The sequence below is a fragment of the Triturus cristatus genome, chromosome 5_1, assembly GCF_964204655.1.
Source record: "Triturus cristatus chromosome 5_1, aTriCri1.1, whole genome shotgun sequence".
In the NCBI taxonomy this organism is placed as follows: domain Eukaryota; kingdom Metazoa; phylum Chordata; class Amphibia; order Caudata; family Salamandridae; genus Triturus; species Triturus cristatus.
Genome location: NC_140587.1, coordinates 589,438,083 through 589,456,929, shown reverse-complemented (window position 1 = coordinate 589,456,929; position 18,847 = coordinate 589,438,083).

The window sequence follows — 18,847 nt, the reverse complement described above, 5'->3', positions numbered from 1 at the left end:
CTGCGGGTAAGGCAGGCTTGGGAGGTGGACCTGGGTACCCCATTGTCAGATGAGGAGTGGGCTAGGATAAGAGGATTGCTGAAACCAGTGTTTAGTAATGCTCACTTTCGATTAATACACCTCAGTTTCCTATATCGCACTCACATGACCCCAGCAAACATAAATAGGTAGGATCTGGGTGGTCACCTGCCTACCCTCGTAGCAAATTCGTGGTGGCAGACTTTATGCGCCTGGCATGGGGCTGCACGGTGTTGGGGGCCACTGATAGGTCATGGTGGATAGATTGCGCAGGACCACGACTTTGAGGTGTGAATTGACGCTGCAGCACTGTTTGTTGTGAAATATTGTCAGACCAAAGAAATGCAAGATGTTTTACTGCTTCTTACAGTTGACATGGTACTGGCCCGGAGGCGGGGTTCCTGTGGTGGCCCAGTGGGTCTGGAATGTCGTGAAGTGGTGTCTGGCTGAGGAGGTGCATCTCAGACAGGTGACAAATTGAGGGCAGACCAGAAGACTTGAGGGACGATTTGTGAACACTTTTTGGGAGACACAGGGGGGGTTTGGTATTGATGGTACTGAGAGTGATATGTCTTTGTCCAATGGGCATGGAGTAGGATTAGTAACACGGACAACTGATCCAAGGTATTCTGTTACATGTTGACTATGGCACTACTGTTATGTACTGCATTGTATGAGTAATATCTTGAAGACAGTCTTGCAACTGTATTGTGATCAATATTCAAATTACTTCTTGTGGACTATGTCCAATGTTGTTTGTTCTTTGTTGGAAACAACAATGAATAAAGGTTTTTGAGAAAAAGAGTGTTTTTTACAAGGACACGTTTATACAAAATGGGGAGGAGCCAGCTTGCACCAGATGCGGGGGAGATGAGGGTGCTAGTTATGCACATGATATGAGGATGACCAGTGATAAAGATACTGGCTAAGAATACATGCATTCCTGGCCGAAGTGGTTGGCATAAATATCGAAGTTACTCGCCAAATGGTAATATTGGGTTTAATGTCAGGTTGGGATGGGAACTGGTCGGGGAAGAAATTGGTCACCCTTGGATTGACGATTGCAAAATGGGATATTGCCTGAAACTGGAGATTGGTGACTACCCCAAATATGGCAGAGTGGACTAGAGCTATGACTTCTGTGCAGCGGCAGAGGAAAGAGTGTATCTGGGACAGGGATGCCAGAAAAAATATTTAAAAATCTCGACTTCATGGTGGAATATGTTGGGATAGATGATCAGTGGGACCGCAGGTGTGGGTGGAGCGGAGGGGCTAGGGTGGGTCAAGGAAGGCAGACATCCCAGGTGCATAAAGTGCAGTGTGGGGCTGAGAAGATGTCCCTGATGTTGTGCTATAATGTTTGGTTTTTTGCATGGTGTTGTACATGCAATTCTGTTTTCGAAAACAATCTGATAAAAAGGGTTTTAAAAAAATGAAAGCTAGTTTCTCTGGGTATATGGCCTCAAATTCCCTGCCTAACACTTTTTTGACACTCTGACACAGCAATTCCTTTCTAATGTTTGCATGATGGAAGCCACTACATATGCCAAAAAGTAAAGGCATTTATTCTATGATCACATACTTTCCAAGCTAAACTTAGTTTTGGTGAACTCATGCTTCTAAAACATATTTTTAATTTAAGCAGTACTTGATTTCTGCTACCCTGATTCAAAGAGTTGTGTTTCGGACTCACTTGAATAGATTTATCCAAATGTAAATGGTTGTGCCTGAGAAGTTCTGCCTTACATGTCATTGCAACCCTATCCCAGACCAACAGAATGCTAATCAGACAAAGCAGTAAGTCTCCCATTCTCCAAGGAAACCTTCCCCCGTGTCCTACTCAGATGTGACCTTATTTTGGTGGTAACATGGGAAAGAGGCCAGAAGAGAGCAAGCTCCTGCCAAAGACACCTTGGAAATTAAGGGAAGAAGGACGTTGGACTATGGATAAGTCAAACCAGATCCATTTGGATTTCACGGTCACAAAGTAGTAAAAGATGGTTTAGCAAAAGCTTAGGATTGATGCTAGCCCAAAAGTTCTTAAACAGGGTTTATTTATTTCCCTATAAAAGAAATGCCAAGCTAGACACAAACCTAGCAAAGCATTTGCACCAATAAGTGAATTTCGTGATCATTGACCACATGGATGCTTTCCCTTGTTTTATGGGACTTGATGGACTGAGCTAAAGAATCAGAACTCATGCTTTCCTGGACAATTCCAAGGGACAATAGAGTACTCTCTCTGCTCCTAGTGCCCTGCCTGCCACCGAGGCTCCAAATTCCAAGAAACTGAAAGAGAGAAACCTAAGCTTGAAGATTCCTGTATGATGCACTCAAAGAGAAAGGAGGGTTCAGGGCCCTGCAATGGAAAACTCCAAGGAGCTGGGAGCCTGTGTGATCTAAGACATGAGTATGACAAGACTGTCAACAGGGTGAGTAGGAGAAATTTAATACTTGGTTTCAGGTGTCAAAATTTGAATAATCTCAACCATGGATTTCCATCTAGTTATTTTATGTACCCATCCAGTGGCAAACCTATTCCACCTAATCACTTAGAAACTTTACTGAAGGCCCATTCGAAGGATGAAGAAAGGCACCAGTAACATGATGGTAAAGGTGCAATTCTCCAACCGTTACTAGCACTGCGTTCTGATGTATCATTTTTCCAAATACTCAAAGCTCAAAAAAACTTGAGAAGCTGTTCAAAAGAAGTGCCAAGAGAGGCTAGCCAAAGAAAAGTACCAAGCGAGGCTAGGCACCACAAATGCCTGATAACATGTGATCCAGCGATCCGGGACTGACAAATTTTCATTACCTGGGCCCCCAACAAGCCCCTTCCCGCTGGGTGCAGTGAATACCAAACTTACCAATTTCTGATTAGTATATCATTCTTGCATATACATGTGGCGATGCGATCTTTATTTATGTTATCAGGGTTTGGCAAACCAATACTTGAATCTAAAATAATACTATTGCATGTTCATCATAAACCATTTCAAAACCCTTTAATAAAGACAAACTCGTTTGTAAAATTATAATGCTTTATCTAAATAATGTGATTGCTCATCAATACAATACAGTACGAGTCATAAACCACCATACAAGAGACATATAAATGAGAAATCACAAAGCAACATCTCAACAATCAATGCAATGAGTGAGTGGATAGGCCTACAGATAAAAGATTGGAGACAAAAGACATTTGCAAATTGATTATGCAAATTCAGATATCATACTAACCCACAAGGAAATTAGGAAAACTACTCTCTGGCCATGAGAGCTGCAAGGCCCTTCAAGAAGATCTGAAGAGCAAAGTTGAAAGTCAGGATTCAGCAAATAGGAACAGCCAGCCCAGTAAGAATAGGAGACAGCAAAGTGGCCCTCTCCTCTCGCAAAGTAAGAAATCACGCAATCAACCTACCCCTCCCAACGGTACCTAATATTATACTTTAAAACCCAAATGACCAACCCACATTATATCATAATACACAATTTCTCTTCATTCTATTGGTTAAGGAAGGGGGTGTACTGTCACACCGCCCTCGTCATGACACTTCTGTAAGACTGTTCATTGTCCTCTTTATTCATCTTATCAACTTTTAGTCGAGGAAATACAAATTCGAGCTGCGGTCATAATACACATTTCCTCCATCTCAGTCATGTAACAACTTTTGTGCCTCGATTGTTCAATTGCGCCACTTTCTAAGGAAGTGTTCCTCTTCTGAAGATTATTTTGTTTCTCCAAGCAAACTTTGCCAGGCACACAGGACTCGTGAAGGACGAACAGTTTTCCATCTTCCCTTTCTCGCTTAGATTAAACCCACATTTACTTTCTAAAATGACTCTCAGGCCTTTTCTGCAGAGCAGAAAACCATACTTCTACGGAAAACAAACACAATCATTATTAATCACTTATAATGCCATACCGTAACACACCCACCCTGTGTGTTGCATTTACTCATGCACATCCCAGTTTAATGTTATATTCCCAATGCATTAGTATAGAATAAACAAGCAGCATTAGTCCTTTTATTTTCCATTAATCATAAGCATTTGCGGCCTTCTCCAGCTTTTTAGTTTGCACTTGCGCAGTTTCAATTTCCCTCTTACAAACCCTTTTCGCATTTAATTTGCACACCACACGATTAGTGATTTCACACTAGGGGGTTCAATCTGAGCAGGTTTCCTTTTGCGAAAACCCTGCTCCATCACATGCATCCAGCATTAGTTATTGAAAGGTGCTTTTGACAACCCCGCAACCTCTGATCTTTTTGTCTTCTTCGAAATTCAAACTGCTTCATCGTGGAGACCTAACAAATATACCAAAACCCTGGGAGCCATCTTCAAATGAATCTTTAAAACCAACTACATTGGTGATGCCTTACCTCCACAAAAGAACTAACTGCTATGGCAGTTTTTTCCTAAGGGCCAAAGCATGTGCACTCACGACACAGACTGCTTTTTGACTATGTCAAATTTATATTACTTCTAACTGTTCTCCATATAACAATGTTAGTTTCAATAGACTTCTGCAGTAAAAACCACTTTCACTGGGCAGCTGGCTTATACATTTATCTTTGGATTAACTGGTCTTGGACCTTACATTCTTAATATTTTAAATTGTGTTGCTTGTTTGGCTTTTTGGTTCTTGCACCTCCTTTAGAGTAGACCTTGAGTTCCACCTATGTTACCCATGGATGAGTCAATGATACATTAAAGAGTTTCAAACAGACTCTTGTGAGGTCTTCATGACAAGGTTGTGTCAGCTTAGCCTATGTATGTTTAAAAAAACATTGGCTACTTCACCCGTAGAGTCGGCCCGTATAATTTCTTAGATGTTTTCAAATCATTTGCTGCCAAAAGACAACTACAGCATTAGGAGACATCATCAGGCCCCCCATCCTTGAAGGTACACAGAGTTTGTAGTCATAGCAACAGGTTCCAGTAACATCACTGAATGCCATACAGTGCAAGCAGGGGCAGGCTCAGAGCTGGGGACATGCTGTTCCCTCATTTGGTCAAACACACTCGGCACCTTCTGAGACAGGCCACATTGCCATTCCAGTGATCCCATTCCCTTTCAAACTTCTTGGGACAGCACCATGCTTGATAAATGCATGTGTCTGCTAGCATGCACATATCCACATGGACCTTCCATTTGCCTACCATAGGAAGGTCAGCCTCAACCCACCTTTTAACCACATTTCGCTAGCCAGCAGTACAGCTAGGTTGCAGAGCAGTTTCATACACATGGGTGGGGTCAGATCACTCCATATATGCAGCAGCATACTTGTGCACTATTTGCTATGTCGGTAATCCTGACCAATATGTTACCCACACTATTCTAATAGTGGAGTAGACTACGGCATGATTCAAGGGTGCAATAGAGGCCTTCTAGCATACCAAAACCTCTACAATACAAATCATTGGGTATTTTACCACAATTAAAGATAATTGTACTGGAGTAGTGCACAGTATGCAATATGTTGAGCATCATTAATCTAAACCCAATTCTTATGGCTATTTTGCAAGGGTGCGGCAAGGCTTCATCCCTGTCTGAGTTATCCAGGTCCCCTAGGTCTGGCATACATCTTGATCATAGGATCGATAAAGCAAGCACCGTATTGCTTACCAAAGACCAGTATCTCAGTTAAATTACTGTCTTATGTAACGGTTCGGAGAGCAAGCTGGGCACTTCTATGACATAATATTGAGGTTAAAAATATTGAGCTACAGTAATATCATGGGAAAATTATTGAGGAGAAAAGTATCAAATTTACATACTTAGTATGTAAAGTACAATAATATCGACTACAAGATTATTATGGGCAAAAATATAAAAAATACCTCGGTGAGTATGTATATTTAAAACAATTCAAAAAGTATATGTAATGCAAAAAAGGAAACGTAAATTTAGCAACTTAAAAAATATAACCAATAAAATGCAACCAAAGAATAAACATATATTAAAATTAATAGATACATAAATAATGTAATTAACTAAAATGTAAGAATTGAAAATATATCAATACTAATATGACGTATGTAAATATATTAATATATTTAATAAAAAATAAATTTAAATGATGACATAAATATTAAATCATAAAGTTAAATATACAAAATAGATTACTAAAAGTCACTTTTCACTATTATCAAAATATAATTAATGAACACATACAATACAAATTAAAAAGATTATATGGATATTTTAAAATTGAATATCAAAAACATCTAAAAATATTAAAACAAATAATAAAAGTAAAACATTCAAATAACATATGTAAAAAGTAATCAAACACAAATATATGTGAAATACTAACAATTTTTTTTTAATAAAAATAAAATTTACAAATAAATTAATAAATAAATACAAGTCTAACACCAATTTAATATATGATTTAAAAAAACAAATACACTATTATAACTCTGTGCAAGCAAAATGTATAAAAGTTCATAAATAAAGGAAAATAAAATGTACTATTCTTCACACTCCAACCTAAGCAAGTAGGGGATATATTTCACTATGGAGGGGTCAGATGTACTACTCCCACTCCAATGTAAGCAAAAGTATGGAAAGTGTTTGACTTTGGTGGGATCGGATTTACTATACCCAGTCCAACCTGAGCAACAGTAGAGAAGGTGTTGGCCTTTGAAGGGGTCAGATGTACTATTCCCACCCTAGCATAAGCAACAGGGAAAGTGTTGGATAATAGAGGAGTCAGATTTACTACTCCCACTACAAAGTAAGCAACAGCAGTGAAAGTTTGGGACTTTGAAGGGGTCAGATTTGCTTTTCTAAACTCTAATGTAAACAAAAGTAGGGAACATGTTGGACTTTAAAGAAGTCAAATTTACTATTCCCACACCAAATTAAGCAACAGTAAGGAAAGTATTGGACTTGGAGGAATCAGATTTACTATTCCCACTCCAAATTGAGCAACATTGGTTAGTGTTGAGCATTAGAGGGGTTAGATGTATTGTTCCCACTCCATCCTAAACAATTGTAAGGAAAGTGTTGGACTTTGGAGCAGTCAAATTTACTATTCCCACTCCAACATAATCAACAGCAGAGAATGTGTTGGACTTTGGAGAGGTAAGATTTTTTATTCTCACTCCAACATAAGTAACAATAGGGAAAGGTTTGGACTTTGGAGGAGTCAGATTTATAATTCCCACTCCAATAGGAGTAGAAGCGAAGAACATATTGTACGTTGGAGGAGTCAGATATATTATTCCCACTCCAAACTGAGCAACATTGGTGGAATAAAGCTCCTACAAAGTTCTGCATATCTGTATTTTCAGAGTCATGTAAGGCCTCATACAGAATATAAAAGTACCTGGTGAACGTCTATGCATTCAGCACATTCCCCTCAAGCAGAGCCCTCCTTCCATCTTGTATGGAACTCACCTGTTTAGACGTGTCCCATTCGCAAGGACATTCAATCAGTTTACAAACCTTGTTTCCAATTCCCTATTTCATTTAGTCCCTTCTGGATGGCAAGATATTGGGTTAGTGCAGCATTTGTCAGGGACTGTCCGGGACTATGTCAGGAACACAGTCAGGGACTTGGGCAAGGACTGGGAACGGGGTAGAAAACGTACACAGAGAGGAGTACAGCGCTGCCCAGGATCACACAGGGAGTCAGAGGAGGAAAAGGGATCCAAAGCGGAAGCCTGTACAAGTGAACAAGGTGGCTAAGACCCAGAAAGGACAGGCACTTAGGAAGCAATTTAGCATTCAGAAAACTACACCCAGGACTAATGTGCAAGACATACAGTGGTGGCTCCTCCATTGGGGCGTTTGGGCGCCGCCCACTGCTTTCTCGTAGTGCGAGAAGGCAGAAACATAATTGGTAATAACTACCATTTATGTTTCTGCTTCTTGCACTACGAGAAAGCAGAAGTGCCTGGTTGGGGGTGGGCGGTCCTGCTCGAAGGCAGGGGGGAGTGGCCTGCCCACTGTTGTGCATACTGACTGTTTGGTCGGCCCTGGGGCTGGCCAAACAGTCAGTATGCGCAACAGTGGGCAAGCCACTCCCCCCTGCCCTCGAGCAGGACCGCCCACTCTCCCATTTTCTCTATGTAAGCTGCTGCATGCAGCAGCCTACATAGAGAAAATGGCCCGGGTGGGGCGCTCTCAGAGACGCCTCACCAGTTGTGATTGGAGGAGGGAAGGGAGGGAGGCTGCCTTACCTGATGATGCGAGGAGAGCTGCAGCCGGCGGGGCCAGAATTCGAAAACCCAGGAGTCAGGACCGGACATCGGGAACCATCCAGAAGATGGCGCGGGACGGTAAGTTTTATTTTATATTTTTTTCCCCATTAAACCCCTTCCGCCTCCCCCCCCGCGCAGCGCGATGACCCAATTTCAAATTACACCCCCCCGCCCGTAATGCTGGCCGCCACTGCAATATATGCCGCTTTTATGATTATTGATGAAGAAAAGTTTGTAATGATTTTAATTGATCGTACAGTGAATATCTATTTCTATCCGTCAGCATTGTTGTTCGCAACTTTACTTTTGGCCCGTATTGATGTATAAGGTGGGTTTTGCGTCTGCGTAGTCTGAACTGAGGAGGCTTTGAAAAGGGCAGGAAGGTTAGCGACCATTTGCTAAACCCGGCCGAAAGGAAAGATTGGCATGGGTCGTGGGTGACTTGTAGGTCACAGAAGGTGTCTCATCCTGGCATTCGGGAAAGGCCCGGAAAAACATTTCCCGTTTGCCAATTTGTGAAGCCTCCGTTTTCTTCAGAATGTTTGTTTTTCCCGCACCTGAAAAAGACGTACACACACTGGCACCGGCACCTGTTTACTTAGCATAAGCGTGAGGGCGGAAGGCGGTTCCACATCGATTGAGAGATTGCTCCATGCAGTGGGAAAGAGAGTGCAAGGTGATTTAGTTTGATAGTAGAGACAGTAACATGCTGTTGCAGTGGTTCAAGTGCAAGGCTGCTCCCGCAATGGAGTGAGAGTGAAAGACTGTCCCACCGAGTGAGAGTGTAAGGCTGAACTTTGAAGTGATGATGAAAACTGCCTATTAATGTCCCTGATGACCGAAGATTGTTTTATAGTTTTTAAGTGAGTGTAAATGACTATGCTGTAGTGCTGGAAGGAAAGCACACCACGGGGTAGTAGTGAGAGAAAAGACTGTTCCATAGTACTGGAGAGAAATATTGTTCAGCGGGGTTGGAATGGAAGTAAAATGTTGTTCTATGGGGTGGGAGTTAAAAGTTGCTTCATGGTGTGAGACGATGATCCATGGGTTGGGAGTGAGAGAAAGAAGTGTGTCATACAGTGGGAGTGAGTGTGAAATGATTTTGCACAGCGACAAAGAGGAAGTGAAGGGCTACGCTATGGTTTCAAGATATCAGTAAAAGTCAATTCCCTACAGATGGTTGTGAATTGTACATTATGTTGTTTGTTCTGGCAATCGCAACACTGCTCTAACAAGTCGTTAAAAGCGAGGGCAGCATTGTGTACCTGAATGACCTCAGAGGAGTGAAGGCAAGGCAGGACAGGGAACTTAAAATAAGCCCTGCACAAATGATCAGGTTATCCCCAAATTCAACAGTGCCAGTGAATGGAGCGAGCAAGTCTGATCGGCTCCAGTGGGATTGAGGAGAGAACTCCAGCTCTAAAAGCAGTTCTTTCCAAAGTGTGTAATTTCCCTCTTTTTTCAAATCGGTTTCATGGGTAGAGAACTCCCCTGAAGCCTCCTATACTAGGCTCGCTCACAACGCTCACTCAGTCAAACTCACCCCTAACTTTTATGCGCCCACCACATTGAAAAATCACCAACCGCCACTGAAGACATATATATCTGAAACAACATTAACAATAAAGGGGAGTGTGGGGTAAAGCACTCAGGAACTCCACACGGTAAGACTGAAGCTCAGTATGTTTCCCACCCACAATTGCTGTTACAGATACTGACTGCAAATACCCACATATAGGATATGCATGCAAAGGCAGGGTCTGTGGAGCTTATCCCTATGGTGATGTTATAAATGCAACTCAAAGACAATACTCACAGTGAACAAGAAACACCACCTAGGTAGTCAGCTGTGCCCACAGATCCTGGCGATCAAACAGGAACACGCAAGGCAGTAACAGCAAGGGGGTAGAACTAAACACAAGCACAATAGACAAGGAGCTAGAAAGGAGGAGTGCTTAACAGGAAAGGAAGGAAATCACAGTGCACAGTTGGCAGAAAGCAGGTAAGAAACATACAAGGCAACAGAAGCAAGGCAGCAGAATAGAAAGACAGCAAACTAGGAACTGGAACCAAGGCAATGGGAAGAAAGGCGGGGACTGGAGAAGGATATACAGAAGGTGAAGCTACAAGGGTATACTAGAATAGTGCAGGATAAGGAATCAAGAAAACAAAGTAGCATAGAAGACAGTGCTGGGGCAGGAACAAGAATTGAGCTAAGGCTCAGGAGTCAAGGTAGCACTGCAGGCAGTGCTGGTTCAGGAACAGGGAATTACTAAAGCATCAGGAGTCAAGGTAGCACTGCAGGCAGTGCTAGTTCAGGAACAGGGAAATTACTAAAGCTTCAGGAGTCAAGGTAGCACTGCAGGCAGAGCTAGTTCAGGGAACAGGTGAATTACTATAGCTCGGGATTCAAGGTAGCACTGCAGGCAGTACTGGTTCAAGGAAACAGGACATAACTACAGCTCAGGAAACAAGGAGTCAAGAGAGCACTGCAAGCAGTGCAAATCAGGAACAAGAAAATAGCTGAAGCCCAGGAACAGGAACAAAGAATAACTATAGCTCAGGAACTCAGGAAACAAGGTAGCACTGCAGGCAGTGCTAATTCAGGTACAAGGAATAGCTATAGCTCAGGAACTCAGGAATCACTGGAAACAAGGATATCAAAAGTTCAGGAATCTCTGGAAACAAGGATCTGTCTCACCAGAAAACAGCTACAATGACCACCCCTGGGCTGAAGGGAGCTGGGGCTTAAAAGTGCTCACAGTACTCATGCGCATTAGGTGTTAGCAGGCTAGCCGCAGCCAGCCACAGCAGAGCTGAATTCCTCCACCCATCCTTGGCCTGCAGGGGTGGAGACAAAGCAGTGAGCAGGGGATTATAGGTAATGGAGTTTCCAGCATGAGCAGGCTGGCTTCCACAAAACCCGCCATGGATTGGGAATGGATGTCAATTCCTAAATGATGTCCAAATGCCTGGAAGTCAGGATATGCATACAGGGGAGTGTCTGAAGGCATATTAGAACCCTGGAAAGCCCCACAATTCGGCCCCCTGGTGGTGGGTACGAGAGCACAGGGAGTGAATCGTGACAGCATTCTGAGACAATGCATGAACTCTATGGTTTTCAATTGCAGACTGTGAAGCACTGCAGGGACTTTATCCAAGAGTGTGCCTTTTCTAAAACCAGGATTTCCCTTTCAATCACTTCAATCACTGTGGCCTTGCTCTACTTTTCCTTTCTCATATTAGTGACCATGGATATCCCCGCAGCCTCCAATGACTCACTTGTATTCTTCCCATAACACTGCCTCTGACTGGACTGATCCTATGTTTTCCTGAAAGAATCTGTCCATAGCTTCCCAGAGCCTATTGGTCACTGTTTTATCCTTCAATTCCCATGCATCCAAGTTCCACCCTATACTGTACTTCGGTGCCTCTAATAAAATTTCACACAGATGAAGGAGTATTCAAAGGCACCTCATGCCAAAATCCCAGATCATTGAATCAATATGTGCTGGGCCATGAAACACGCCGATAATCAATTCCAGAAAAGGATTTATGAGTCCCAGAGTAGTAAGTGTATCTTTTGTCAGTGATATTTGCCTAACTCCCAAAAAATGACAAAGCCAAACTGTTGATACAAATTGACTCAGTCTCATGTCCCTGTTGAGTGCTTCCCAGTTCTGGCCACATTATTATCAGTTATTAACTTCAAGTCCCCCACTGCAATAATTGTGGCTCCACCCTCTCCAGGAATTGCAGCAACATGGTGCCAATATGCTCAAGGGTAAGTCTGTGCAGCATCAGAAGCAAATACACCAACATCAATGTTATATATTGCCTACTTCAAACCTATGCTACCAGTGCAAAGCAGCCTTGATCATCAGTCCTTGTCCATCCCAGGATGGATGAAGCTGATTTATTCACCAGGACAGCCACTTCCCTTGATCCAGCAGTGTACCCCACTTGTGACAGAAACTTATTGTTTTCTTTCTTCAATAATATATAATTGCAATCCCTCAGGTGGGTCTTCTGTAGGAGGGCCACATCCATTTTATGCCTCAATATCATGCCAAAGAGGAGCACAAACTTTATATCATCTGCTCCACACTCCATCAAACTAACACAAGAGTATTTGAACTGTTCTCACCTCAAATTACCCTAGGTAAGTCTAAATCTGTCTCTGTCCCTAAACCACCAGTAGTAAGATTCCCCCTCCAGCCCCAGCAACTTGCAGCCTGGCCTGAATCTGTGGCAACCAAATCACCAACATAAGAACTTCCCAATAACCCTCTCCCTTACACCATGCTCCGCCATGTTATGGGCTTAAAACTGCCCTCTTCCCCAATTTCAAGGTGTGCCTGTCACTTAAACTGGTCCACAGCACTATGGGGAACACCTCTACTATCAACGTTGCCACATGGGGTGAGCAGATGAAAGGGCTCCTCACCTCTGAAAACCTAGTATCTCCAGAATATACACCATGGCTTCATGCCATATTTCAATGTAGTTTTGCACATTTACCAAGATGCAGCCTAACCCTCCTTAAATGGACCACCCTAAGGAAGAAAAGGAAGAAAATAATGCAAGTATGCAACATTAATTGTACAGTCCATCAGTGAGGGTGAGTGGAGGGCAAAAATATGAGCTGCAGCCTCAGTCTCGAACCACATCATCGAGGGCATCTACCTCCTCAGTCTGGTCATCACCATCAGTGGTCTGCTCTAAAACATTAGGGGACAGCACAGGCAGCCATCTCTGTTGTTCCATTATACCCCCACCCCCGGTTGTCTACGGTGTGTTTGGCCATCTTCCGGTGCAGGTTTCTCGGACTTGGTTCCGTATCCAGCCTACTGCCAATCCTACAGCCAATCCCAGACATCATTTGAGGCGACGAAGTGCCATGTGGCCTATCCAAAAAACAACAATTGATAGACAGAATGCAGAACAATGTCATACATTCACCCCAATACAGAGATCTGGGCCTAAATCCATCGTTTTTCTGCTCCCCATGCCATTCCAGTTTGAACACAGCCATATGCAAATCAGTCTTGACCCTGCGCTCAATGGGAACAGTCCAGCCCGAACTGCCAGGCCATGTCCTCCCTGGACTGGAAACAAGCATCCTAGGACCGGTTTCGGGATTTCACCCCTCATCAGCCAGGATAGCTTGACTCCAGTCGCATGGAATGAAACGGGACCCACGTCTGGGCATACCCGTCCCACTCGGGGTGACAAATGCGAAAACAACAATTGATGGACAGAAAGCAGAACAATGTCATAGATTCATCCCAGTACAGAGATTTAGGCCTAAATCCATTGTTTTTTGCTCCCCATGCCATTCCAGTTTGAACCCAGCCATATGCAAATCAGTCTTGACCCTGCACCCAATGGGAACAGTCCAGCCCGAACTGCCAGGCCATGTCCTCCCTGGACTGGAAACAAGCATCCTAGGACCGGTTTTGCTGTTTCACCCCTCATCAGCCAGGATAGCTTGACTCAAGTGGCATGAAATAAAACGGGACCCACGTCTGGGCATACCCGTCCCACTCTTGGTGACAAATGCAAAAACAACAATTGATGGACAGAATTCAGAACAATGTCATAGATTCAACCCAGTAAAGAGCTTTAGGCCTAAATTCATTGTTTTTTGCTCCCCATGCCAATCCAGTTTGAACCCAGCCATATGTAAATCAGTCTTGACCCTGCACCCAATGGGAACAGTCCAGCCCGAACTACCAGGCCAGGTCCTCCCTGGACTGGAAACAAGCATCCTAGGACCGGTTTTGGGGTTTCACCCCTCATCAGCAAGGATAGCTTGACATCCAGCATGACCCTCAACCAGGAATAGCATTAATATTTCATATCTCTATTCCTGAGTTTTTGCTGATTCTGCACCGCTTGAATGAAATCATGGAAGAAAAGGATGTGGAGGGCACTGACTTTCAAGGGGCTCTGCACTCACGCTGCCTGAAGAATATCATCTCTATATCTGAAGTTGACTAGTTGAGCAGGTATACGTAGGAGATAAATGCCAAGTCTAGGTGGAGGCACTCTGGCCCTATGCACCCTCTCAAATGAAAAAAACATGCAAAGGTTCCTAGGTTGAAGCAATTTTATGAACAGGCATTCAACATACAGATCCATACACAGTCCCTCCACTCTCTGTTAAACTTCCACAATCCAGCTAATATTTCTGAAGGAGCAACCATCTATGTCCTCAGTCTTCACTGTCAGTCATCATGTTTTCATGTGTGGTTTTCAATTGCAGATGGTGAAGTAAAGCAGGACCTTTTTTAGCACAAGTGTCTTTTCTAAAATTAGGATACCGCTCTCAATCGCTGTGGCCTTTCATCCTACGAACATTGGAGAAGTGATCAGCAACCATCTTCTCTATCACTTCCACTCTTGCAGACACCTTCCAAAGATCAGTGTGAAGGTTGACCTCAACAGCAACCATGTCTACTTTCTGCTCCATTACCGTTCTTGAGTCTTTCACTGCCTCTAAACATCCTTCATTAGAGCATTGGGATCAGCTGCTGTATTTAGCCATGGAGTTTGATCCATAGTAGAGGAGTTCTGCCTCACCTGTGATGGCTTTTTCATGAAGAAGTTCTTTTCAACCCAATCCTGCTGCAAGACCTCTGCCCCATTTCACTGCTCATGCCTCCATGAAAAATGTTGCTTCATTGTGAGGGCTCCCTGCTACACCTGTTAGCCTTATAGTGGCCTTCCCCCAAACATTTTGCCTTCCTCCTCTTATTTTTGGTGATCTAGTTTTTGCTGGCCTTGGACTCTGCACTCTTTATCACTTCTAACCAGTGCTAAAGAGTATGTGCTCACTCCTTAAAATATGATAACATTGACTTACCCCCCCCCCCCCAATTGTCATTTTTAATTTACTTATAAGTCCCTAGTAAAACGGTTCTACACGAACCCCGGGCCTGTAAATGAAATGCTACTAGTGGGTCTGCAACGCTGATTGTACCACCCACTTAAGTAGTCCTCTAAACATGTCTCAGGCCTGCCATTCCAGCCTGTGTGAGTGCAGTTTTAAACTGCCATTTCGACCTGGCAAAATAATCCTTTTGCCATACCCAAACCTTCCTTTTTAATACATATACGTCACCTCTGGGTTAGGCCCGTGACAGCCCAGAGGGCGTCATCTCTAGGGTAGACCCTTGACATTTATCACTACTGCAAGGCCTACCTCTCCATTAGGCTAACATTGATGTTACCGTATTACATTTAATAAGTAATAATTTCCAAATTGGAGCAGGTGAACAGTTGTGGTTTGGCGTCTTTGGAATTGCAATGAAAAGTCCCCTCTCATGGTGAAGTCAGATTTTACTTCGCAATTTTGAATATGCCACTTTTAGAAAGTTGCCATTTTCCTGCCTTAGCCATTTAGTGCTTGCAGCCTGTCCTTGGGTCACATGACTGGGTGTAGCTGCCAGTTGGGCTTTGTATATTCCTCCTAGACAGCCATTCACAATAGAGACCTGAGGTGTGCCTGATGGGCCATAACTGTCAGGATGGGGGGGCGGAGCTAGGACCAGCCCTTCTTACACTTGAATAGGCTGTATCCTGCCCCTACACAATTGACTGCATAACCCCTGTAGTTAGTCTGGAGCCAGTGAAGGGAAGGCTGGAAGCCTGTGCATTTCAAAGAGAATTTCCAGACGCTTCGCTCACCTTCCAGAGGAAGGGCGCCAGCTATAAATAATGGACCTCAGGCACCACCTCTTCAGTACATTCTGGACCTGTGGACACTCTGCCAGGAAGAAGGACTGATGTGCTGCTAAAAGGACTGCCACTCTGCTGGACTGCTGATCTGAAGGGATGCTGCCCTGCTCTTCTAACCTGCTGCCTTCTTGCCTGGGTGAGAAGGACTGAACCTGCATCTATTGAGCGCAGGACCCCAGAGTGACTCAAAGGGCTAGTAGTCTGGCCTCCTGACTAGAGCCTCAGGGACAGAAGGCTCTAACAACCTTGAACCCAGCACCTGGACTCTGCCATCTGCGAGTGCTACCATGTCAAATGGTGCCACCCCAGTCCTGGACCCTAGGAAGTAGAATTGAAGGTATCTGCAAGCCCATCTGACCGACTCATCTCCTCTGCTCAGTAGCAGAACGCCGAGCAGAACCGATGCATCGCCTCCGCTCTGGGGTTCTCCCGGCGCAAGGACTCTGTATTGACCTCGCAGCCCACATCAAAAATACCACCTGTGAAAAGCTTTCCCGACGCAGGTCCTCGAATCGCAACTCTCGTCAACGGCAGGCTCGACGACAATGCAGAATCTCGCATTACAGCTTCACAGCTACACGGAACCGACTAATCATCTCAATTACGTGACAAATCGTCGACGCCGGACTTTGCATTGCTGCTCCGCAGCACCTCAGAACTGATACATTACCTTGGCTGTGTGATGCATCCTCAGCGCGGATCTCGCAATGCTTCCCAATCTGGACTTAAGGTACGCTTGTTTAGCGGGTCTAACGTAATCCCTGTAGCCGGCTTGCACTCCATCGCGGTCGGCCTGAACTTGTGACTTTGTCCCGTTCCGGCGCAACCAGATATTCACAATTGGCACTTTGTGATTTTTGCCGGTATTTTAACTGAAATCTTTAAACCTGCATATCTCCAGTTCTACTGATTGGGTTTTTAGGATTTTGTCTTGATTTATTTATTAAAAATGACTCTATTTCTGTGTGATCCTTTTGTGGTGAGTTTTTCACTGTGCTAATGTTGCACAAATAAACATTGCCTCTAAGTTAAGCCTGACTGCTCTGTGCCAAGTTACCAGGGGGTTGAGCACAGGCATGTAGGGTTTGCTTGTGTCTTCACCCTAACAAGGATTGTGGTTTCTGCTTGAGGAGGGTTTTACCCCCTCAACCAGCAACCCAATGTCTTACACTCCAAACAGTGGTTCAGCAGAATATTTGAATCAGTGAATGAAATTGTCCGTGGGACTTATACTACACCCAGAGATGAAAGAAGGGAGTCACTCGACATCTCCTTCAGTGAGCACTTCACTCTTCTACTTTCCCTTTAAGTTCTAAGCCTCCATGCTCCTTGTTTTCCCTCAGGAATCAGCATCTTGTGGCAGCAGTGCTGTGGCGTTGTTGTTTCACCTCTCTCTTGCTTGCTGCAAACAATCCCCCGGTCTCGCTATATCCTACTGCACCAGTTGACAGTTCCCGCAGCAGCCTGATGTCCGATTTGAGGCTCCAAATAAGGAGATTACTCAAACTCGCATGTTGCAAGACGAAAACTCCCCACTTAGGCAGCCATCTTCCTAGGTCGGCAAGCTACGCAGCTAGAAGTTTCTATTTTTAGATGTTTGATACAATAAAGACCTAACTCCAAGGTAGAGCACAGCGTTTTAAAGACACCATTTGCATCGAAGCAGAAGCGTCTCGGCTATGAAGTGCTATACACCTTATTATGTAAGGCTGACACCACATTTTACGAAAAACAGAATACGAGTGGGCGGTGAAGGGGGTACAATTGATACGGCACTAAGAAGCCCATAATCAGGTTGGATTTTACATATTTAAAGTTTTGAGGCACCTAAATTCGGTTGATGGTAGACATTACATTATATTATGAAAAACAGGTTACTGAGAATTTGTAAATACCCTGAATTCTGACACACGTTTACAGGTTATTTGCTGATATATGATGCAAAAAGCCGTATTCTCATTTAGGCAGCAGCGCTTCTGCACGCCGGAGATTGTTTTCCATTGTATGTTTACGCCTACAAGTCACTGTATGCAAAGTGCGACTGAATGAAACGCAGTACAGACTGAATGTGACCCCTGTAATAGGAAGCCAGATGGCCACAATGCCACTCATTCATCTGCAGTTCAGCAGCCTACTCCTACAGTCTGCTGTGTCAACATCCCAGACCAAAGTACAAGGATGGAGGACTTACGTCACTATTATTCCCTCAGGCAAGCACCAAACGATAATAATAAAACTTTGAGGTTTCTATATCATTTATGGGAAACCAAGAAGCCGACTGTAACGCATGCGAAGTTCTCGAAGTGTGTAGTAATGGCCTCCAGGAACAAAACACTAACAAGCGCGTGAGTGGAAGTGCTTTCTTTTCATAGTTTGCACTCCCTCCGGCTGCTCTGACAGCAAGTTGAAAGGTGACAGGCATTACTCACTGTTCATTGCCAAGACTGATGAGAGCCAGCAGCTATAATAATAGCAGAATGCAGCTCGTGCTGTACAGGTCAGCCATTACACGGCATAGACAGCCATTCACACAAGCAGTGTCTCTATAAATACAGGGCAACAATCCCGCTGCACACTCTGTAATGGATTCTATTGCTATAAAGCAGTAAATTACATGGTAAACATTCCAGCGTGTTAAATGGTCGCCATTTTCACATTACGGGTGGTAATGATTCTGTGCTGTTAGAGCAATCTAACCAGCAATTTAGTGGCACATTGTAGGCATTCGTCATTTTCATAAGGCTTAAGCATCGCATACCGTACTAATAATACCTACACACAAAATGTATGTAACTAACTCAGTTTGTAATGTCCTAGTAACTGTAAAGGGCATTTTGTGAATGTGAAAATACAGACTAGATAGGCTGAT